Source organism: Typopeltis vanoorti, chromosome 20, assembly GCF_054136105.1.
Source record: "Typopeltis vanoorti isolate ZY-2024b chromosome 20, IOZ_Tvanoo_1.0, whole genome shotgun sequence".
In the NCBI taxonomy this organism is placed as follows: domain Eukaryota; kingdom Metazoa; phylum Arthropoda; class Arachnida; order Uropygi; family Thelyphonidae; genus Typopeltis; species Typopeltis vanoorti.
The window spans coordinates 80,891,355-80,915,942 of NC_143568.1; the positions used below are offsets into that span (position 1 = coordinate 80,891,355).

At 36.1% G+C, this 24,588-nt stretch overlaps 1 protein-coding gene across 8 annotated transcripts in view; it reads right to left on the reverse strand.

Moving 5' to 3' along the window:
• Nucleotides 1-24,588, reverse strand: part of RhoGAPp190 (Rho GTPase-activating protein 190) — a 723,033-nt gene that overhangs the window by 697,246 nt on the left and 1,199 nt on the right. The gene's annotated exons all lie outside the window — the stretch shown is intronic.

Sequence of the window (24,588 nt, forward strand, 5' to 3'; positions counted from 1 at the left end):
AAAAATGTATCTATTCCTGAATAAAAATGAATACTTCTGTGTATTATAAGAAGTTGTTGGTCTACAACAAAATACTAGCATATGTGAGATATCTATTATTGATAAAACAAAAGAGCCACCGACACTAAAAAAAAAACTAATGAATGTAGGATTCCGAAAATCGTGGATATTTCTGATAATGATCAGGTATTATGTATCCTACTACTGTGTGAAAGATATACTGAGTCTCAGTAAACAAAAGAAAATAACGCAAAACATACATAAACCAGAGAAATACACAATAACAAGTACAACAAATTTTACGAGATAATTTGCTGCTCCATTAAACAACGTGTATTCCTGCCGTGCCTAAAGGAATCTCATCAATATTAGTTCATTGGATTAGCCTCTCCACATAGATTTTAACTGAACTACTAAATGTATACATATAAGTGAGATTATTAAAGACTATGTAAGTGAGAGTATTAGAGCGCAAAAACAGAGGGTGAAAGAATTGATACTTGTGGCGGGTACGAATGAATTGAAAGGATATAAATTTTTTATGAAAGAGGACTTGAAAGTATTGTTAAAGGTAGCGAAAGAAAAGAGTGACAGAGTTAGAATGGCGAGTGTTGCCACAGTATGACAGAGAGGAGTTTAGGAGGGCCATAATCGCAAATGACATTATGTGCAGGTTATGCAGAATGTATGGTGTGGAATGAGTTTGATGGGCAAAAGGATTTATACAAGATGGATGGCCTGCATTTGAATGGACTTGGTGTGCAGAAACTGGAAAAAGTGTTGCTGAATGAAGTGAAAATTGATGTGCAGAACCAGGGAAACTAGAACTACCAAGGAGGGGAAGGAGTGGATATGCGGACATCAGTGAGACAGTTGAGTGTAAGAATGTATATAATGTACCTGAGCAAGCACTAAGGACAAAAAATGGGAATGGGACATTTAGAATAACGCATCAAGATTGAGGTGGGACAAAGGGATCACTGCATTTCATGTATACTAATGCCAGGAGTATTAGGAACAAGAAGGAAGAATTTTTGGCCTTGATTGGCTCTTCTTGGCCACAGGTTATTGGCATTAGTGAAACATGACTGACGGAAGATGATATAGTTAATGGGATAGAATGTGTAGGTTATAGTGTGTTTAGGAGGGACAGAGAGAATAAAATGGGGGAAGGGGTGTTATTGATGATAGCTGATGAACTGTAGCCAAGGAGAATTGAAGTTGTATCGCAGGATAGTGAAAGGAGCTCATTTGAGGCTATTTGGTGTGAGATTGAGACTGGCAGAATAAAATATACAGTTGGGTGCTGCTATAGACCAGGTGATGGAATAGATGGTGGAGATAGTATGCATAAACAAATTGATGAAATGAGTGGAAGGTGGGAATTATGGGGATTTCAACTATGGTAACATTGATTGGAAGGAGGAGAGGACACATGTGAGGAAAGAAATGGATTTTATTCAATTATTAAGGAATAACTATTTGAGACAGCATGTAATTGAAAATACTAGGGGGGTTGAGAGTGCTCGACTGGTAATAGCATCTCAGAATTTGACTGTAATGAATATGACCATATTGCCACCTATTGGTGAGTGATCATAAGGTCTTGACCTGGGAGGTGGCTAAAGGCGTGGAATTTTCGATTAAGACTGGGTATATGTGGAATTACCGTGCTGGCAAGTATGACAAGCTTAGGAGATTGCTTGGATCAGTGCCATGGCATGTACAACTGCAAGGGCTGGACGTCGATAGAGCATGAGAAGTGGTCAAGGAGCATTTACAGGAGTTATGGCTGATTGTATACCTAGGGTCCGAATAGTGAAACAAGGAAGGGTTAAATGGATGAATAACACCATTAAGCTTGAGCTGCAAAAAAAGAAACAACTGTGGAGGGAATTTAAAGAAAGGGGTGACCTGCAGGCCAGAAGGGTAACGAGTGTGGTAAATAAGCAAAAGTGGATTATGAAAGGAAACTAGCTATGCAAGCTAAAGAGAATCCCAAACAGTTCTTTCAATATGCTGCAAGCAAGAAAAAAACTGTACACGGCAAAATGATTTTAAGGAATGATGATGGTAGGGAGGTCACTGAATCAGTCGATATAGAGGAGTTACTTGAGCGCGCACTTTGCAAAAGTATATCATCCAGGTGGTGACATTGAAAAAATGAAGGAACCATTAGTTTATATGGGAATTGTGATGAATGAAGTGGAGGTGAATAGTCTATTACAGAACCTTAATGTGAATACATCTGTGGGATTGGATGGTATACCGGCACGGGTCTTGCGTGAAGCAGCTAAGGAATTATCAGTGCCATTGACCATGTTGTTTAATCTGAGTGTCGGGTCTGGTTTAGTCCCGAAGGTGTGGAAAGAGAGGAAAATAGTTTCACTGCATAAAGGAGGATCCAAGACTACGGTTGCAAATTACCGACCGATCAGCATATCAGGAGTCGTTGTCAAGGTCTTGGAGAAAGTAGTCAAGGGAAAAATACAGGAATGGATTGATGAAAATGAGATACTGTAGAGGGAACAGCATGGCTTTGTGAAGGGTAGATCATGCCTCAGTAACTTGCTCAAGTTTTATAACAAGCTGACGGGTGAACTGGATAAGGGTAATGGGTTTAGTGATACTGCTGGACCTGGCAAAAGCATTTGACAGGATACCACATGGAATTCTAATCTGTAAACTACAACATATGGGAATGGATATAGGGTTGGTGAGATGGATAGGTGGGTGGTTGATGGACAGATATCAAAGAGTAGTTTATTCAGGAGTAGAGTCCAAAAGACGGCCTGTGACTAGTGGTGTGCCGTCGGGTTCTGTTCTTGGACCACTGCTGTTTAATCTGTTTATTAACGATATAGGGAAGGATCTAAGTGGAACAGTTCATTTGTTTGCTGATGATGCAAAGTTGGGTAGGGTGATAGTGAATGCAGAAGATGTCAAAATCTTGCAGGATGAACTTGGATAGATCGAAGTTCTGGGCTAAGGAGAATGGATGTCAATTTAATGTGACAAAATGTAAGGTTATGCATTTTGGGGTGAAAAGATTAGCAGCAGTATACCACATTGGTGGAACTGTACTCAAAGAGATTGATGAGGCCAGGGACTTGGGAGTGTTGGTGGATAGGGAGATGAAGTTTAGGGGGCACATTGCAAAAGAAGCTAAATCAGCTCATCAACTCACTTGGTTGTTGAAAAATACCTTGACGAGCAGAGACAAGCAAGTTATTGTACCTCTGACTGAGCCTTGATAAGACCTCATCTCGACTACTGTGCCCAGATTTGGTCACCTCGGTTCCTTCTTGATGGGGAGGAGGTGGAGAGGATCCAGAGGCAAGTGACTAAGATGATAGCAGGTCTATGGAATGAACCATATGAGAACAGGTTGAAAATTTGTGGGTTGCAGAAACTAGTTGATAGGCGGAAAAGGGGAGATACGATTGAGACATTCAAATTGCTAAAGGGATTCTATAGGATTAATTCAGAGGATATTTTTAAGATCAGGACTGGTGGTGGGAGAACTAGGGGACACCTATGGAAGCTGAGCAAGAGTGTGGTTAGCAGGGGTGTTAGAGCTGGGTTCATTACTTTTAGAGTGGTAAATGAGTGGAATAAGCTGCCAGAGTCTGTTGTGGGTGCTATGACGGTGAGTGAGTTCAAGGCAAGGTATGATAGATACTGTGAGAATGTAATCGCATAGTTGTGTGGACATGATTTGAGGCCTCCCTCGATGAGTCTAAGGACTCCCGGAGTCGCCCGAAATAATAACAACATATAGAAATTTAATTATTGGCTAGTTATTTATACTTTGCAAACAAATCTCTTTCTCTCTCCTCGTTTCTTTTTTTCTTTTTCTTTTTTTTTTTAATTATGTCATTATAAATTCACTTATTCAGATCTACACTTTATAGGATCACATGCTATTCATTCTACTTAGCGACTTATAGGACACACATCACAAATGTTATTAATAATTCATTTGCCATTAATGAAAGTAAATCTACTCACACTTATTCTTTCCTTAACATTTCCCATTCTCATATGACTTATTAATGATGGTTCACATATTTACAGCTTTGAGTAATTCAAATATACCAACCAAAAGTAGCATTTTCCTTTGTTATTGTTTCCTAATATATCTTAAAACAAACACACTATTCTCCCACTCTATGAAGATTTGGTTAAAATTAATGATAAATTAAAGTATTCAAAGTTAACATACAATTAATTGCATTGGACCAATTAAGGTGCGTGATGATGCGCTATGCATTCTTAAAACTTTCAGACATTGACGTGAATTGGGTTGCATAAGCCACATGACAGCACACAACACCACTGATATAATATATATACATATATATATATACACAGTCAAAAGTCAAAACACACAAAATCAGCCTGGAGGAAACTATCAAGAGTAAGCTAACATAGACAGGAGTCAAAGTGCAAAGTCTCACAAATATCACTACTCTGCTCAGCAGAAAACTGGACTGACTAAATAGCAAATTTGGTGTCCAGAGCAAAAGACCCAATTTTCTTGTTTTCCCCATTTCTTTCAGCATGCAATTTATGTAAATGAGATTTCTTAAAACTTTCAGACATTGACGTGAATTGGGTTGCATAAGCCACATGACAGCACACAACACCACTGATATAATATATATACATATATATATACACAGTCAAAAGTCAAAACACACAAAATCAGCCTGGAGGAAACTATCAAGAGTAAGCTAACATAGACAGGAGTCAAAGTGCAAAGTCTCACAAATATCACTACTCTGCTCAGCAGAAAACTGGACTGACTAAATAGCAAATTTGGCGTCCAGAGCAAAAGACCCAATTTTCTTGTTTTCCCCATTTCTTTCAGCATGCAATTTATGTAAATGAGATTTCTTAAAACTTTCAGACATTGACGTGAATTGGGTTGCATAAGCCACATGACAGCACACAACACCACTGATATAATATATATACATATATATATACACAGTCAAAAGTCAAAACACACAAAATCAGCCTGGAGGAAACTATCAAGAGTAAGCTAACATAGACAGGAGTCAAAGTGCAAAGTCTCACAAATATCACTACTCTGCTCAGCAGAAAACTGGACTGACTAAATAGCAAATTTGGTGTCCAGAGCAAAACACCCAATTTTCTTGTTTTCCCCATTTCTTTCAGCATGCAATTTATGTAAATGAGATTTCAGATTTGGGTTAAACATGGAGAGACCTCCATGATGATAAGATATATCCTGAAAAATATTTCTTATTTTCAAGGTATAGCTTAGAAACTTATCTGAAAGACCAACTGGTAACGTTTTAGGAAGTATCCAAGTCAAACAGCACATGGTGCACTAGTGGCAGAAAATCTTCATAATTTTACTAACAGAATTGTGACATGTGCACCTGGAGAGAAATAGTATATGGAAAATGCTGCAAAGACGAATATTTTCAGAGGAATTGGATAAAATTATTGTTGGGTTATGTTTGCAGTCTTCTGATCCATACAACTGTACTGAACATATCACTGAAACAACACTTATTTGCAAGCAAACTTTATTCTCCTATTTAGTTCCATGCATGTGCTGATACTGTATGAGAAAGAAACCAAGCATAATGCACTGCTTTAATCAAAATCTCCATCTTCCTTTACTGTTTATTTGAAAGACTGAAACAGCTACAAGTAACAATCAACACATCCAAAACTGATTCTGAAAAATGCTAAAAAGAAGAAACTTGTAACAAAAAAGAAAAATGCAAAAGCATAATCAATAATCACAATAGTAATAAGACTTGATCCTGTCTTATTTCTTGCAAAAAAAAAAAAAAAAAATTTTTCTTCTGGTCTTCCTTTTGACAACAGCCATATCTCTGAACAAAATGAGATTTCCCTTCATGGGATAACACTAAACTATCTTGCTTGGCATAAGCACATACATTACAAATATCAACTACTCAGCATCTAAAAAATTAGATTCTCTTTTGCTCAAGACGTTACTTTACCTATGAGCAGCAATTACCTCTAAACACACTGCAAACCCATCCGACCACTGAATACTCCCAGGGTTCCTTAAAAATACTTTATTCAATACAGAAGAAGACAATCAGGTTAATGAAAATGACTCATCTCATCAATTCATTCTGCTCATTTCCCACAGACTGTTTATATTTGCATTTTCTATAAACATTTCCATTGTCGATGTTCATCAGAATTGGCATTCCACTCTACTCTAAATCTGTTAAATTAAACACTATTTCACAGTTCAATTCTAAACTGGCAGAACACATTTCTTTCTCTTCATTCATATCTTCTACCATGGTCATTTGGAATAATCTTCACTTATGTATTTCCTACAGGTCATGAAATCCAATGTTGACAACTTTCTTCTCATCTATGATAATAAAGAAATATAGCACAAACAACCTCACTTATTGACATTACTATAAAACAATATGAAGTAGAAAATGGGGATAATAATAAATTTAGTTTAATCCTTTATCCAAGTGTGAGCAAACAAAGTTTGCGCCTGAAAGTATCTTCAGGACTGGGATAAGGTGGTACAACACCACAGCACTCCTTGCAAAGGTGGAGCAAGCCATCAACACTCCTATCTCAGTATCTCCCATAATGCAAAACACATCTCCTTGCAGATATGTCTAATGTTATGCATTAAGGGAAGGGCCACAACCCAGACTAGTTTCGACCTTTATTAAGGTCTCTTCAGTGGGAGCCAGGCCCAAGTGGAGATACCAGGCAGAAGCATTAGCAAGTCATCTCCACCTATAGGAGTTGCCAAATGGTGTGCCACCCTTTTTTAATAAATTACTCTGGATTTAGAGAAAGATGTTGAAAGTGTTGGACTAGGGTAAGGTGTTGTACCACCTTACCCCAGTCCTGAAGATACTTTCAGGCGCAAACTTTGTTTGCTCACACTTGGATAAAGGATTAAACTAAATTTATTATACTCTAACCAAGTGAAAAATAAATTTTCACCATCTTTCTCTAAATCCAGAGTAATTTATTAAAAAAGGGTGGCACACCATTTGGCAACTCCTATAGGTGGAGATGACTTGCTAATGCTTCTGCCTGGTATCTCCACTTGGGCCTGGCTCCCACTGAAGAGACCTCAATAAAGGTTGCAACTAGTCTGGGTTGTGGCCCTTCCCTTAATGCATAACATTAGACATATCTGCAAGGAGATGTGTTTTGCATTATGGGAGATACTGAGATAGGAGTGTTGGTAGCTTGCTCCACCTTTGCAAGGAGTGCCTTGGTGTTGTACCACCTTACCCCAGTCCTGAAGATACTTTCAGGTGCAAACTTTGTTTGCTCACACTTGGATAAAGGATTAAACTAAATTTATTATACTCTAACCAAGTGAAAAATAAACTTTCAACATAGATAATGGGGATGACAATGCAGTGCAGATTTTTCCAAACTTTGAGGGGAAATGATTTGAATGCACTTTCGTGAGAAGTTAATAGCAACGAAGAGCTGCAGTCAGCAACAATAATGTCCACTTCCTGAATAAGCAAGATTCAGACGAAATGAAATACAATGGTGACCACTACACAAAAAATCAAACTGAAAGAATTTAAAACAGAAGTTATATAAAGGAGGGTGTATGCAAGGAGTTTGGTCTTTTGTTGAGTTTTGGGTGACAAAATTCATCTCCTGCCTAAAGACAATCACAAACATACAGGTGCATAGCGAGATTCAAACCTATGCAGCCTGTTGGTTACAGAACAGCATATTAATCAGTCAACCAGGCCAGCAAATTATCAACTATATTAGCTTCATATTCATGCTATTTCACTGGTGCATTTTGCATGTATGTTTTACATGAGAGCTAATCATGTCATGGTTAACAGGATGGCTCATGCGAGTCATTTATATTTGTAGAGTAATATATAAACTCTGAGTAATTTATGCTGATTAAAAGTTTTAAAAAGTGCTGCAATTATTTAGCACACACTTTGCTATTATTATTTTGAAAGAGGGTGCAAACGTGTTTAATGACAATTCATTAAAAGATGAAAACCTTTAATAGTTTTTTACTATAGATGAGTTAAGAGTTAGATAATCCAGGAACCTACTCTCAAGAACAAACACTATATTTTTTTTTACGCTACTTCAGGCCTCCAATAAGTAAAATGTGGTCTTACACACAGAGTGACAAAAACTGTCTAACGCATAAGGATATTCAACCAACATCATGCACACAGTGAGATGAGAACCTAGTGGCTAGCCAATAGTTTCTGGGTTTGGAGGGCCAACTGTCCATCTCCAAATTATACCCTACATAATTCCTTTTATCATAAATGGTAATAATGCATTCATGACATTTGATATCCTATGAAAAAGAATGCAAAACCTGGAATCCTTTTTTTTCCCTAATCTTCTTGGGCTTAAAATGTCCTGGCTCTGTTGCATGAATTTGTTGCATTTATCAGTCTCTAAATTCTAATAATCACTCCGACTTCTTTATCTCTGAAACTTCATTTTCTGCAATTTAACTAGACAAACAGTGAGATCATTTTCCTTGAGGACTTAAATTTCAGAACTCAAACTAGTTTTCCTTTTTCAATTCCATTGCCTCACTGATAGAAATGGTGAGTCACATGCTATCAGAAATGGCCTAATACAAAATTTACTCATTGGAATATCAGATAATCCTCATCATCCTCCAAACCTCAGCCAGTTAACTCTTTGCAAAGAGAAGGAAAAAAATCTTTACAGTTCTCCTCCTGGTTATATTTGATTATACTTTTTCCATGTTTCCTTTTCTAAAGAATGCCCATCTCCCAGTCTCATGTCCTTTGGTACTAAAAGGATGATAATGGGATCAACTGTAACTTTTATTCTTTCTTCCCATGGCACTGATTTCATTCTCCTCATCAAAACACTTATTCTGACCAAATAAATAAAATAATTACTGGTAGAATGGCAGTCTTCAATTCCCATTCCACTTAAAACTGCCATTCAAAATCCAAGTCTTAGTATGCCAACGACTGTGCCAAGGCAGTCTATGAAAAAATTTCAGCATATTATATCAGTAACTTAATTCTGCATTCATCCTTAGCAAGCAAACACACACACACACAATACTCTTTTTCAGGTTATCTTGGAAGTAGTGGAATAAGCTACATCTCTGGCTTTTTTTTACCATTTGTACTATAGACTTATGCTGCACAAAATAGTTTTAAATTTTTTACATTATCACATCGTGTAGTATACTTTGTATATAATTATTTTGCTACTTCCTTACTTGCTGATACCAGAATTATGTTTCATATCATTAATTTGTTACAGGGAACTTATTTTTGGAAAATGCAATTATCTATCACGTGGTCTCCGACATCACAGTTTTCACTGTTGCCATAGTAACAGCGAACTAATATCCCCCTACCTTTGGAAGCAGTACGACCTGTAGTGTATTTCTTTACTTCCAAGATAACCTGAAAAAGAGTAAAGAAATATACTACAGGCCGTAAAAAAATTTACGGCCTGTAGTATATTTATAGTTTGCAATAACTGCAAAAAAAAAACACCACAAAATAGATGAATGAAAAAAGAACAGGTCCTGCCTCCAATTCAAATAGAAGCTGAGCCTTCTGGTACATTACTAAAGCCACAACACTGATACCAGGAAATAAGCTTAATCTTTAATGTTATGACAGTATTATCTGGAAGTTAGAGTGGTGGAAGCTGACTTACTGGCATCATTATTCTCTTCAAATTACTACATAGATTGATGGGACAAAGCACATTCCAGTAAACTATACACTACATGGCTCTGATGATCTTTCATAAGAAATATGTTAAAAAAATACTAAATGGGTTGGATGTCAACAAGCCTTTGGATAATATAACATCTTCCAGTTAAGCACAAAGTTGTGTTTCAGAATAAACATCCATATCATCTTTCATATTTATATATATAAATGTATGAATATACAAAACTTGCTCTTGCCAATTTGGGGCATCTCACTTATACAATTCCTTACATAAATCCCAAATCCATTCAATCTTACAATGCTGTTCTCTCATTTTGAGTGATTCACAAAAAAAGTCCCTAAAATGCTTGATGCTATCCAAAAGATCGCAGTCTGGTTAATAGATGCCTCTCACAGACTTGCTTCAAAACTCAGAAGTTTTGCTCCCACCTTATGTTTTTCTTCATAAAAAAAAGGCTTAGGTGTTGTTCATTATCCATAATAAAGCTTAACAGTATAATTAACACCAAGAGGATAAAATACATTTATTAAACTCACTAATATTTCACTGGTTTTCTACCCAGCATCATCAGAGCAACAACGATAACTGTGACAGGCATATAGCATAAACTTTATGTAATTGTAGAAACAATTTTTAAATTGTTACCTAATGTCCTTATGTTGCGCCCTCTATGGATCAGATAACTAAATTTAATTAAGAAGCTATTATTATCTTAAAATGATGGTCTCCCAGATATTTGGTAAATTAATGCAACCATACTAGCTGAGATTGGGAAAGTGTTTCATAGCTGATGCTGATTCTAAGAATAGCCTCTCAGATCTGTAACAACTTGTGTGTAATAAAAATGTTTTCCCTCATCTGATCCTATGTGAAGGAGAATCCAGAGCTTGGTATATATACCAATCTTGACTTGCTATACAGATGATCTTAGATGCAACTTTCATGCTATTCAAGGTGTATGTTAAATGATTTATCAGTCTGTTCAAAGTACACTCATTTGCAGGCACAAGGAACTTTATGCACTCCTGGGTGTTCAAGAGGATGTAGTCGATCTTTAGGAGAACATATAAAAGTAGCTAGTTGAATTAAAGGTTTGAAAGTGGTATGAAGATCATATTTGCAAAGAACTTTGGCTATTTTTTCTGAAGTACCCTTAACATACGGAATCGGAATGGTTTTGTTGTGATTCTGTGTGTTGGGTGTAGGAGGGATGGGGGGGCATGTAATATTTTATATGGGCTATAGCATTGGCTAAAAAAGTGTTGTTAAGGTCCCTAAGCTCAGTTTCAAGGGCTGTATCATTTTAACAAATAAATCTAGAAATACACAGGTTGTTTAAGTATCCAATATCCAAATGTGTGATAAAAATTAGCATATACAAAAAGCATGGAAGTAACTTATGTCTGTATAGAAATCTCAGTAGTATTTGGAACAAAGGGATAGAAGTTTGTGGCCTTGGTGAATAAATTGGACTTCAGAGTGTAGGCATCAGTGAGATCTAGCTTTCAGAGGAAGATATACTAACTGGTACTGAGTATAAAGGGTACAGTATTTTAGGAAGGATAAACAAGATAGGAGAGAAGGTGTGAATATGCTGTTAATGATATTAGATGATTTGAGTCCAGTTAGGATAGAAAAATATGGCTGCAATAATAGTAACAGCTTTCCAATATAGCAGTAAGTTGAAGCTGTGGTGCAAGGTGTAATCTATCAAATACAAGTTGGATCAGTTGCTGGTGACAACAAAATGCATCACCAATTCATCCTAATGGATACTAAATAAGTAATCATAATGGATAACTTCAATTATCCAAGCATTTACTGGGTGACAGTGAAATCCCATTAGAAGAAAGAAACAATTTGATTTGTTGCAAGACAACTTCCTTAAGCATGACAGAAGGAAGAACTCAAGGCCAGAGAGTGTTAGATCTGATTAGTGTTGGTGTCTCAGAGAGAGAGAGAGAATGTTCGGTCAGTAGTCCCAATATTAAAAATCTCTAGAATGGGGTAAAGATTCTGTAAAATCTGATTAGGGCTTGCATGCAAAATGAGTTAACAAAGAATCTATACAATGAATAGCATTGGTTTACTATGGGAAGGTCATGTTTGACCAACTTGCTCATATTCTATAATAAAGTCACAGCTGAGCTAGATAAGGGGGATGGAGAGGCTTTTAACAGAATACAGCATGGAAGACTACTGCATAAATTGAAGAATATTGGTTTGGATTATAAAATATTAGCATGGATAAAAGGATGGCTGAATGACACATCAAAATGTGCTATATGGGTGACGAGTCTGCAAAATTGAGGGTAACGAATGGTGTACCACAAAGATCAATCCTTGGTAAACTGTTATTCAATCTATACATTAATGACATTGGGAAGGATTTGACATGCAACATATATCATGTCATTTACTTATCTTTGCTGATGATGCAAAGATAAATAGGGTAATCAAGAGTTCTGCTGATATATATAGTACCTGCAGAATGATTTGAATAGACAGGAATTGTGAGCATGTGAAAATTCCTGTCTGTTCAATTAGTAAATGTAAATTCATGCACCTGGTGTAGTGAGATATTCAATGTTATATTACACTGGTGGGATTATAATTTGAATGCTTATACAAACCTTGAGATGTAAAGATAATGAAGTCAATTTGTCTCGTTCAAGGCCTTGATAAGACCTCACTTGAACTATTGTGTGCAGATCTAATCTCCTGGTTTCCTCGGTGATTCTGATACAGTGGAAAGAGTGCAAAGTAGAGCGTGAAAAATTTTATCAGGATTATGGAAGACAGATTGAGAATTTGTGAGCTGCAGACATTAGCAAACAGGAAGGAAGGGGGAGAAAGATGATATAACTGAGACTTACAAACTTCTGAAAAAGGTTGTACAAGATATCAGTAGATGGGAAAATGAGGGTGAAGAAAGGACAAGAAGGCATTCCTGGAAGTTGAGAATGAATGCAAGGAAGGAGGTGAGATAGATTTCTCTCAGAGTGGTGAAGGAAGGTGTGAACGAATTCAAGAACAGGTATGACAGTTGGTGAAGGTAACATGTGACCTCCCTCGATGAGTTTCTGACAACCTGGGGGGGGGTCTCTCTCTTAATAATAATAATAATAAAATAGTTTATTTAAAAATGTGCAACTGGAGAAAAATAAAAGTAAACAAGAAAGTAATGCGAAATATAAGAAAAGACTAAAAGTGAAATTATAGTTTGTCTTTTCGTATCCAAAATACATGCATATTATATCACATGCAAAAATCTTTAAAGATATTTCTGTTATCAAATAGGTATAGGAAGTGATCACAGAATAGTTTGATGGAAGAAAGTGATTGAACAGCAGAAACTGCATAAAGCACAACAAGCAAATACTGACACTTATTTAGCCAACAGAAAACCATATCAAGAACAAGATCAAAAAATAAATAACACAGTAATAAGGTGGAAAACAGCAATCTACAAACATTAGTTGGTCAAATGGTTAATGAACTCACTCTGTTGTGATTGGCTTCAGGTGGGAGATGAATTTAACTGCCCACTGCAAGGCCACCACCCCATTTAGTGGAGGCCTGAAGTTGCTTGAATAAAGTTCCATGCTTGGTCTAGAGCAGGGTTTATGGAATATATAAAAAATTAAAAAAAGAGATATTATATACTACCAATAAATAAGCAAAGAGTTCAAGGACTCAACTCAATGAAGGAAAACAACCCTCTCCTGAATACATTCTTTGAAAATGCACTCGTGCCATAAAATGGAAGCTCATTCCATATATGCACACTGTTATATTTACTGTTATAGTAGAGGATAGAGCAGTCACAAAAGTTTGGAGACCAATGCTGCAGACCATCCACAATATCATTAATATACAAGGTAAACAGTAATGGACCAAGTATAGAACTATTTTGATTTTTTTTTTTTTTTTTTGCAGTTTAATTCACAGCACAAAGATAATAAGATATTGAATTATAAATTAAATCATAATTAAATATATATTTATATATATAATACATATTTATTTTCTTTGTGTTGTGAATTAAACCGCAAAAAATTGAAAATGAACAACTGCCAAAGACTAAGCGTTTCAACATGTCCACATTTCTACATGTCCTATCACCTTGTTCCTATTATTTGTCAGACAGGCTGCTCTCCTATGTACATCAGAAACCTATTTTGTATACTCGTTTCTTCTCTGTGTTAACATAACCTTTCAGCTGGAAATTTGTCAAATGCCTTGACATAATCCATAAATATTGTGGTATATCCATTTCACCCCTCTTGCACTAGTATAGAACATATAGGTCCTCACCAGCATTTTCCAATATCTTAATGAACCACTCCAGAAATACAAAATGATTTATAACTAGCTGCTTCAGTCCTAGTAGCTCCATTATATAATGAAATTATCTTGTCCTCCTTCCATTCATCAGAAATCATGTTTATGCTGAGACAGAAGTTGGTTCTGTTGCACATTCCTTCATCCTATACTAAATATCATCCATTTTTCTGTTATTTGCCACACCGCTTAAAAAAAAAATAATAATAATAATAATAAAACTCAGATTTCCCTTGGCCTGTTCAGATGATGCTTTTTTAGAATCAAATTATTTTCCTAATCAGCTATATTAGAGAAATGACTGGTTCCACAATTTTTTTTTTTTTTTTTTTTATACAGCTCTTGCTTTAAAGTTTTATTCGACTCCCATGTGATGTGTTCTTTTAATTCTGGAACAGTCAGATATGGCTTGTTTTGGCACCCATGCCTTGACTTCCTCCAATGCACTACTAATTTCTTGAACATGCAGCTTCTCACTCACAGCAGGGCACTGCTTCAAATTGTTCTCAATTTATTATAATTACCTGACTTATAGTTCCACATACACCAATTCTATCCCCATCTAATATGATTTGTCACTTCTCAAACTGGATCCATAAGTCATTTCATTTATAGAGATAATCAGATACAATTACTAAATCCAATATTCTTAACACCCGAAGTCCATTCTGTCACAAGCTGCTTAAGATGGTTATCCCTGAGCAACTATAAATACGGTTTCCCTCTAATCTATATCTCCAGAGTTAATCACTCATAATGATAGCCATCCCATAATAACAATGACATGAAACTGTCTACACAGTTCGGTCCTCTTCCGATGATTCAAGTATGCAGAGGCATTCAACTATGTTGTCCTGTTAATCTTGATCTCTCACCAAAAGGCTATGAACCTATTATAAAACTCATTCACCGTTTGAAATCCTGAATACAGCATACCCATCACCATGTAATCCTGAAAGGACTCCTCTTCTTTCAACCAGGCTTGACTATTGCCAAGAAGTCATTGTCTTTATTCCTGATGCTTTGAGCATTAGTTAATGTGATTGATAGCATCTACAAAGCTAATTCAAATAAGCACTCAGAGGTGAATGACCAAATTCCAATCACAAGTACACATATACTGCTGTATTCATTTTTCTTTTCTGAGAAAATGAATCCTGACATTATTCATGGAAGTCATCATTACTATGCTATCACATTCTCTCTCCGCTATTACAACTTAGTCCTTCCACCTTAATGTGCACATCCTGTACTTTATGTTCTATCACTCTTTTACTGAGTTATTTGGAGTTAAGTCTCCAAAGACTTAACTAAACCCATTTAAGTGAAATCTATCCTACATTCAAGCATCAGAAATCACCCGATACATCATACTGCACACCACTTCTAAACTTTATGCATTGAAATCATTTGCAATCAAAGCTATGCCTTATATCTCAGTTCATTCACATCACACCTTGCCAACAATCTTGACTATTTACTGTTTTTCTCACCTCATTCAACAATCTGTTATAGATAGGAGCACACAGTATTTTTCAACTCTTTAATTTTCCAGTTATTTTCGTGCTTGTTATTTTCTGTAACAAGTACAAGAGGATCATAAAAGAAGTATGACAGGCAGTGAAAGAACATGAAAAAAAAACCAAGAGAAGGAATTACAAAAGAAAAGACCAAAAACAAGTAGAATTTAGTTCCTTTATTAACAGGGGAACCATTAATAAAGGAACTAAAAATTTGTTTAATAAATGTTTAAAATATATACCAAAATACCATTATAATGTAGTTGTTATTATTACAGTGTCTATGGAGTTAAAAGACCCCACACTGACACGCACTAACCATTATTGTCACAATACCTATCAAACTTCTCCTTAAATTCGTTAACAGACGAAACAATCACAATCAACTCTGGTAACGCATTCCACACATTCGCCACCCTCCAAGCAAAAAATCTAGTCCTAACACTCTTGTTAACCACACTCTTGCACAATCTCCAAGGATGACCCCCCTCCCCTCGTTCTCTCTCTTCCTGCACTGTTCAGAAAAAAAAAAGTCATCAGTACCAGTCCTATAAAACCCCTTTAATAATTTATATGCCTCTGTCATATCTCTGCTCCTATGTCTATCAGCTAGTTTTTGGAGCCCACAGAACAATCTTTCCTCACAGGGAACATTCCACAGACGTGCAACAATCTCTGCAACTCCCCTGTCTACCATTTCTTCATCACCAAGAAATCCAAGTGCCAGATCTGTGTGCAACAGTCCAAATGCGGCCTTATTAATGCCTTATAAAATGAAACAATCACTTTCCTATCCCTGCTTGTCAGTGTGTGTTCTTCAACCACCATGTAATTTGATGTGTTGTTTTGGAACCTTTGCAATATGCCCTCTACTTAGAATAAGTTCTCTGCCCACAATAACCCCTTAGTCCCTTGCCACATCAACTTCCTGCACTTCAGTTCCATTAATATAGTACACAGCATGTGATCTCATTCTCTCAAAGTGCATCAAGTTACACTTAGGCATGTTAAACTGACAGCCATTTACTTCAGTCCATGCTGCCAGCCTATTTAAGTCATCCAGCAAGATAACTACATAACCTGAATTGACTATTGCTCTTCCCAATTTTGCATCATTAGCAAATAAGTGAATATTTCCTTTCAAATTATTTCCAATATCATTAATGTACAAATCAAACAACGGATGACCAAGCACTGAGCCATCAGATACACCACTAGTCACCTGCCTTCTCCTGGACTCTGCTCCTCCATAAACCACTCTGATATCTGTCCATCAGCCACCCTCTAAACCAAATCACCAGCTTCAGATCCATGCCCTTTTGCTCCAATTTATGCAACAAAATGTTGCATAAATTGGAGCAAAAGGGCATGTGGAATCCTGTGGAATCCTGTCAAATGCCTCTGCAAAGTCCAACAGTATCACCAAGTAAGGATTTCCTTTATCCAACTCCACCGTTACTTTATTATGGAAAGTAAGTTACTAAGGCAAGACATATCCTTCACAAAACCATATTGCCCCTTATCAAGTATCATATTGCTGTCCACCCAGTCCTGAATTCAAATTTTTATCAATTTCTCCAAAACCTTAACCACCACTCCAGATATACTGATTGGCCCATAATTTGCTACTTCTGTTTTGGAGCCTCCCTTATGCAGTGGAATTATTTTCCCCTCTTTCCACTCTATTGGAACTTTACCAAAACTGAGGCTTAAACTAAACAGCCTGATTAGAGGAGGTGCTAATTCTCTCGCACATTCTCGTAGCACGAGCTGATATGTCATCTAACCCCATGGCAGTGTTAGCATTAAGATTCTGTAATATACTATATACTAAGCACCTCTATTTCTTCTATCTCTAGACTCTCACCAGTCAATGACACATTCAGCACTGCAATATCACAACCAAGATGATACACTTTTGCAAAATGATCATTAAGTAACAACTATTTGATTTGCTTCTGTAACTTCCATACTATCAACACTTTTTAAAGTCATCTTTCCATAGTCATTCCCCTTTTACTTGTCACATAGCGAAAAAACTCCCTAGGATTTCTTCTGGATTCATCGCTAGCTTCCTCTTATAATTAGCTTTGGCCTTCCTTACCATACAAGTCACCCTCTTTGCCTGTACCTTATACTGCTCATGGGTATGCTCATCACCTTTTTCTTTATACTTCCATCACAACCTTTTCTTTATCTGCAACTCCTGCTTAATAATACCATTCATCCATCTTACTCCTAACTTGATTTCTCCTCCTTACTCTGGGAATAGTCTGATACTGCTTTTCTTAAACACTCTTTGACAATCTCCCACGCACCATCAACATCTCTCCCCTTCAATTTCTCATGCCATAGCACTGTTGAAAGCTGAATTCTCAGCTTGTCATAATCACTAGCCTTGAATTCCACATGTACCCCTTCTTAACAGAATATTCAGCACATCTTACAATTTCCCAGGTCAAGACCACATATTCTCTTTCCCCAAATGCAGACAGTGCAACTAAATTGGTTACTGATATGTTCTCCAATGTTATGACCAGATCTAACATTCTTGAATCTCTTGTCCCTTCTATTACATGCTGTCTCAGATAGTTATCTCTTAACTGTATAAACTCCATTTCCTTCCTTCCCTGTAACCATTCCTTCTCCCAATCTACACCATATTTAAAATCCCCCATAATAATTACTCAACCTTCACTCAGCATGCTAATTTGCCAATGCATACCATCTACATTCTCCCTCATACCCCCTGGATTATAGCAGCAATCGATTACATATTTTGCCCTGTTGATCACACCAAATAGCCTCAAATGAACTGCCCTCTGCATACCTATCATCTTGGGGCACTTCTGCCCTTTTTGGCTTCAACAATGTTTATTATTAGTAAAACCCTCTCCCAATTCTGTACTCTGTCCAGTCTGAAAATACTGGATCTCTTACATTCTATCCCTCTAACTATATCATTCTTAGTTAACTAAGTGTCACTAATTCCTGTAATTTTTGGCCAAGTTGTACTAACCAATGACAAAAATTCTTCACTTATTCCGAATACTTCGGGCATTGGTATACATAAACTGCAATACTCCCTTCATGTGAATTAGCCCATTTTGTATACAGTACAGTTAATTTTTTGAAAACAATTAATCCCATATTCACAGTGATTATTGACCTTAGTGCTATTAACAGCTGACTATTACCTTGCCTCCCTAGCAAATCCCATTTCCCTGTTTTTGACCATTTACTCTATCCTTTATCAATAAATGTTCCAAATGTCATGCACCAATCCATTTAAGTGCAAACCATCACTCTTAAAATTCCTTTTATCAAACTCATCCCAGACATTCGTAAATGAATATTCAGTTTCATTTCTTTGCAAAAACTTTTACACAATCTTGACATCCTAATTCTTGCTGAAAGAGAGTAATCAGAAAATTATAGACATATCAGCCTATCAACTATTTATCAAAACTGCACCTGGTGGAGTGTTGCTCATGATAAAAGAGGAATCATACCCTCTCTGGGTGTAGAATCAGAGTGGAATAATACTAATGGATTTCAGAGGATATTGTGAAACAGATGTTTATAAGACAAGATATTTTGGTGGACTGTTGCTATAGACCAGTGAATACACATGCAAATGATGATAAGCAGGAAATGGTTATGCAAATTAGTTTGGCAAGTGATTTTTTTTTTCTGTCAAATTTTTTTTTTGACAGCAATGATAGATTCTATACCTCGAGTGAGGAAGATAAAGCAATTTGGAATCAAATGGAAGACAAGAAATAACAGGAAAACAAAGAGGGAGAACAGTTGCTGAAGAACATAAGTCTCTGACTAGAAAAGTGACTAGTATTGTAAAGGGAGCAAAATTAGAATATGAGAGCAGCCTAGCACTACAATGCAAGAACCATAAGAAGTTTTTTGCTATATGATAAGTATTCCAATTATAGAGAATGCTAAATGGGGAGGGGGGGGAGAACACTAAATGGTATTTTATTATTATCATCATCAATTTCCTGATATATACTTTCAAGGGATGCTCAGGCTCTATGACAGCACTGCATGATTAGGTTTACATTATTATTAATCTCCTATCCACAATTTTCCTCCAGATTAGTCTAGTCTGTTACTTGTCAGCACTCCAATACTATCATATCTAATATTTCATGCTTCTAAGGCACTTCTAACTGAATCAATCAACCTAGACCTTGCTCATGGTCTCTTTCTTACCATCTTGGCATCAAACATCTATTTTGCTAACATTTCCACACCCATTCTATTTAAGTGGCCATACCACCTTAGATTAGCTCTGCTTCCACATGAATGCAATGTCAAGTTCAATTCTAATATCTCCATTTTTAATATGATTCCATCATTGATGTCGTCTGTTCACTCCCCTAATTTTTCTGACAATCCTCATATTTGTGGTCTCTAGTCTTTGGTCAAGTGCTTTATTTCTAATCCAACTCCCAGATCCATAACTTCAAGTTGGTTTAAGCACTTGTATACTGCTAGTTTCTTTTGGCTAATGTCTCTCTTCTTCCATACAAATTTATGCAGCAGGCTACCCACCATAACAATTTTGCTTATTCAGTTGTCTATTTCCAGATTTAACTTGCTATCTTCACTAAAAACTGTCTAAATGGCTGAAATATTTTACTTATTCTATCAGCTTCCCATTCACAATGCAGCTGAAGTTTTCCATGCTCCTGTCTATTTTCATTGGTTTGGTCTTTTTTATTGTTCATTTTCATGCCAAATTTGTTACAGCTGTTATTCAATTTAGTGAGGGAATTCTGGAGACTTACACTAGATGTTTAGGAGTATAACATCATCTGCATAAAGCAAAGAACTAAGTTTGACACATCCAATTCTAATATCACATCTAATGCCACTTTTTTCATAATGTGATCCATGTAGATCAGTGGTTCCCAACCTTTTTTCACTTGTGTAACTCTTTTAAACACCTTTCTATAAATTGTACCACTTGTTTTTAAAATAGCTGTTTTTAAATACTGACACTTTTGTTCAGTGCCTATCTTAATGTAACGGACTTACTTATATTCAGTCAATAACTGAACTAATAACCCGTCAATAACGTGTACCCTCCGGGGGTACTTGTACCACCAGTTGGGAACCAATGATGTAGATAATGAATAAGCATGGAGATAATGTGCATCCTTGTCTTACCCCTGATTTTATTTCCTGCCTGTATTTCCTTGAATTCTAACCACTAACTTATAAATTTCTACGTACTGCTCTGTATAATGTTCCTTTCACTCCATATAATTGTAGTGTTTTGAGAAGCTTTTCTATTGGCACTCCATTGTATGCCTTCTCCAGATCTACAAAATTGAAGTACAAATCCTTGTCCTATTCCTACAATTTCTCAATTATTTGTCATAGAGTGAAAATCTGATCTTGACAACCACTATTTATCCTGAACCCACCTTGTTCTTCTACAAGTTTCTCTTTCCCAATTTTTCTCAGCCTCTTTTTAAATATGCTTTCATTAATCTTACATGGAACACTTAATACAGAAATCCCTCTAATTCTCAGATTCAGCTTTATTCCCTTTTTTTATAGATGGGAACTATGAGAGCTCTACTCCAATCTTCTGGAATTCAACCTTCTTACTAATAAGCCTTCTGAATTATGCAGTGTAACCACTGCAAAACTATTATACTTCCATATTTTAGCATTTCTTGTCGAATATCATGTATTCCAGCTGCCTTTCTTCGTTTCAAGTTTTTTGCATATTTTTTTACCTCGAGTATTGACATGTACTCCTCTTTGCATTCTTCTTGAAAATGCTCTAGTATGATTCTGTCACTGCTTGGTTTGATTAAACAGTCTTTCAAAGTACTTACTCCAGACATCTAAAATATCATTATCTTTCCTTATGTTACCTTTATCATCTTTGATTCCTCTTACAGTACTCTTTCCTCCATTTGTAAGCTTTTTCAATACCTCCAGAACATTTTGCCACCTTCCTGATATTTATTTTCTGTATTCTTACCAGTCTTTGCATGACTTTTGTTTAGCTACTTTTACACATAACTTAGCTCTCTTACATTTTTCTCTGTATTCTTTTAGCACCTCTGCCAACTTATTTGCTAGAAACTTTTGGTATGCTTTCTTCTTTTCCAGAACTGTTTCTTTAACTTTTTGTGTCCATCATGAGGTTCTTATTTTTCTATCCTTCACCACATATCTCCCCCTAACTGAATCGATGTTTTCTTCACAGTTTGCCACTGAGACTCCAAGGTTTGGTTCTTGTTTTCAAACTCCTAATTTTCTTCAATAATGTTTGTGTATAGTTGAGCCTACAGTTCACCTGTAAAAGCTGCTCAACTTTAATTCTTTTCAATACTTTCTTATATACTGTTCTTTTCAATGTAATATCCCTGTTCATCCTGCTTAGCACTAAGTAATGGTCACTTCCAATTTCAGATCCTATGTACACTCTAGTATCTTGAACTAGCATGAAGATATCACTATCAACAATGAAGATGAGTCAATGAGGCTTTTCTTATTTCGTGTCTTCTCTCCATGTGAACTTATATACATCTCTTTATGTTAGAAGATGTACTAGTCCTGACTAGTCAGTGTGTTGAGCAGAAATCCAGCAAATATTTACCATCATTATTGACTTTGCCCTATTCTCCAAATTTTCCCAAAACATTTCTATATGCCTGTTGGGATTCATTTCCTACTCTGCTGTTTAGATCTCCAACAAGTACAACTTTTTCCGTTTTCTTTATGTCAATTGCCTGTTCTAATGATTCAAAAAATTCAACTTCTTCCTTAGAAAAACTTCTGTGGGACCATAGGCACAAATAGGTTTCATTGTCCATTTCTCCCTTCTGAAGTGTGCCCACATCACTATTTGAAACTGCCTTCCAATCAAGAAGTTTATCTTCACCTTTGGTATTGAATGCTATCACTACTCCTTCCTTTCCATGATCATTACTGCCTAAATATAACATCCTATACATATTATTTAATAAGATTTCACCTGTTTTTGTTTTCTTTGTCTCAGTAATGCCAATCATGTCCAAGTGGTACTTTTCCAATTCTTCTGTAAGTGTAATTTCCTTTCCATTAACACTTCTTATACTGACGGTTCCTATCTTCAGTTCTTCTGACGTTGGGTTTATTTTTCTTCTTCCAGATGTTGAGTTGGAGCTTGTTCCAGTAGCTGACTTTTCACTGTTTGCTATGGCCCAGAAAACAACATGGCTCTTGTTTAACTGGGCAATGCCCTAGTTGGCATGAAATCTCATCATGTTGTACCATGCCTGAATATAACACTGGTTAAAGCCAATAGAGAGTACAATATCATTGGCTAAGTCCTAAACTACCAGCACATCTTTGTTCATTCAGTATCTAGTAAATACCTACTAATGGGGTGCACCACGTGAGGGTATCGATTGAACATTAGATCAGAAAACCCAGTCAGTTCTCTGCATTCTTGAAAGGCGATGCAGAGGTCTCTTCCCAGGCTTTGACTCTTAAGCAACCCCTGGAATTTTAGTATTATAATAAAAAATTGTGTTTTAAGCAAATGTGCTGTGGAACTGGCTGTCCCATTAACCAAGCTGTTTAATGAAAGTCTTGCAATAGGACAGGTTCCTGGAGAGTGGAAAGAGGGCAAGATAGTGCCATTGCATAAGGGTGGCAATAGAATGGAGACAAACTATATGACTGTATGTACTTCTTCTGTAGTTAAGATTTTGGTAAGATTCTTAAGACAGCTGGTGACAAAATGGAAACTTTCAACATAGAAAAGCCAAGACAAATGGGGGAAACTAACTAAAAAAAAAAAGACATAAAAATAAAAAAAAGACTTAAAAATAAAGATTTTAATTACCAATTCAGTGATCATTATTTCACTAAAAACAATCTATCAATCCCTACTCAAAGCACGATTTATGTAAAAACTACCTATGTTCTCAGGCTAGTTTGCACACAGAATAAAAAAAACCCAACCTTTTGGGATTTACAGAATGAAAAACTTGAACACTAACCTTTCTTGATTACAACAATTTCATGTGAATTTCTTGTGCAAATAGTTCTGAAAGCTGATGGAACCTGCCTTGTCTGAAATTTGATTATCTGAGAATACAATGCTCCCTTAACTAGCTTAAGGGCATGTATTTTACGTAATCAATTAGACCAGCTGTAGTGATATAACAATTCTGTTCAAAAACATAGGTATTTGCATACCAATTCTTTTTCTATATAGCCTTCAAACTTCTACAAGCCCTAGTATGCAAATGAACTCCCATACAACAAATCATGAAAACTGCTGGAGACTCATATGGCAATCTCACAAGCATCTTCTGTACTTGAAACTTTCCTCTGTTAGCACTTAATGTATAGTAGTGGAAAAAAATTGAATTAAAAAAAAAAAAAAAAGAATATCTGGAGCTTTTTTATTTTAGAAGTTCACTAAAAAGGTCCAGTTGCAGTTATCTACCATTTATCTGACAATCAAACAAAAAGTATTCAATTAACTGACCAATGTACACCAAATGACTTATGATAAATGTAATTTTACTTCACTTATCTGACCCTTCAATTATCAGAACTGCAAGTTGCCTTCCCAGTGTGGTCAGATAAATGGTAATTTTCCCAAAGAAGACCCAGTTGTTATTTTTTGTTGTTGTTCTGTTATCCAACAATAAAGTTTCAATTAGCAATATAAAAAAAAAAATCAAATTAAACCCTGCCAAAATGAAAATGAAAATTAGTGCCTTAATCATTGTTCTGGGATATACATAGAGTGCATTCTTCATGGGGATTGTACAAACTCCCCCACATCTATCTCATATACCACTGATGATTGTTAGTCTTCAAATTATCTATACTACTGATTTTGCAAAATTTGGTAACAAAGCACTGCCAAATTAAATGATATATTGCACAATACAGTATGCAATACATGATCTTATCTGGCACTCTTTTGAGGAAAGTG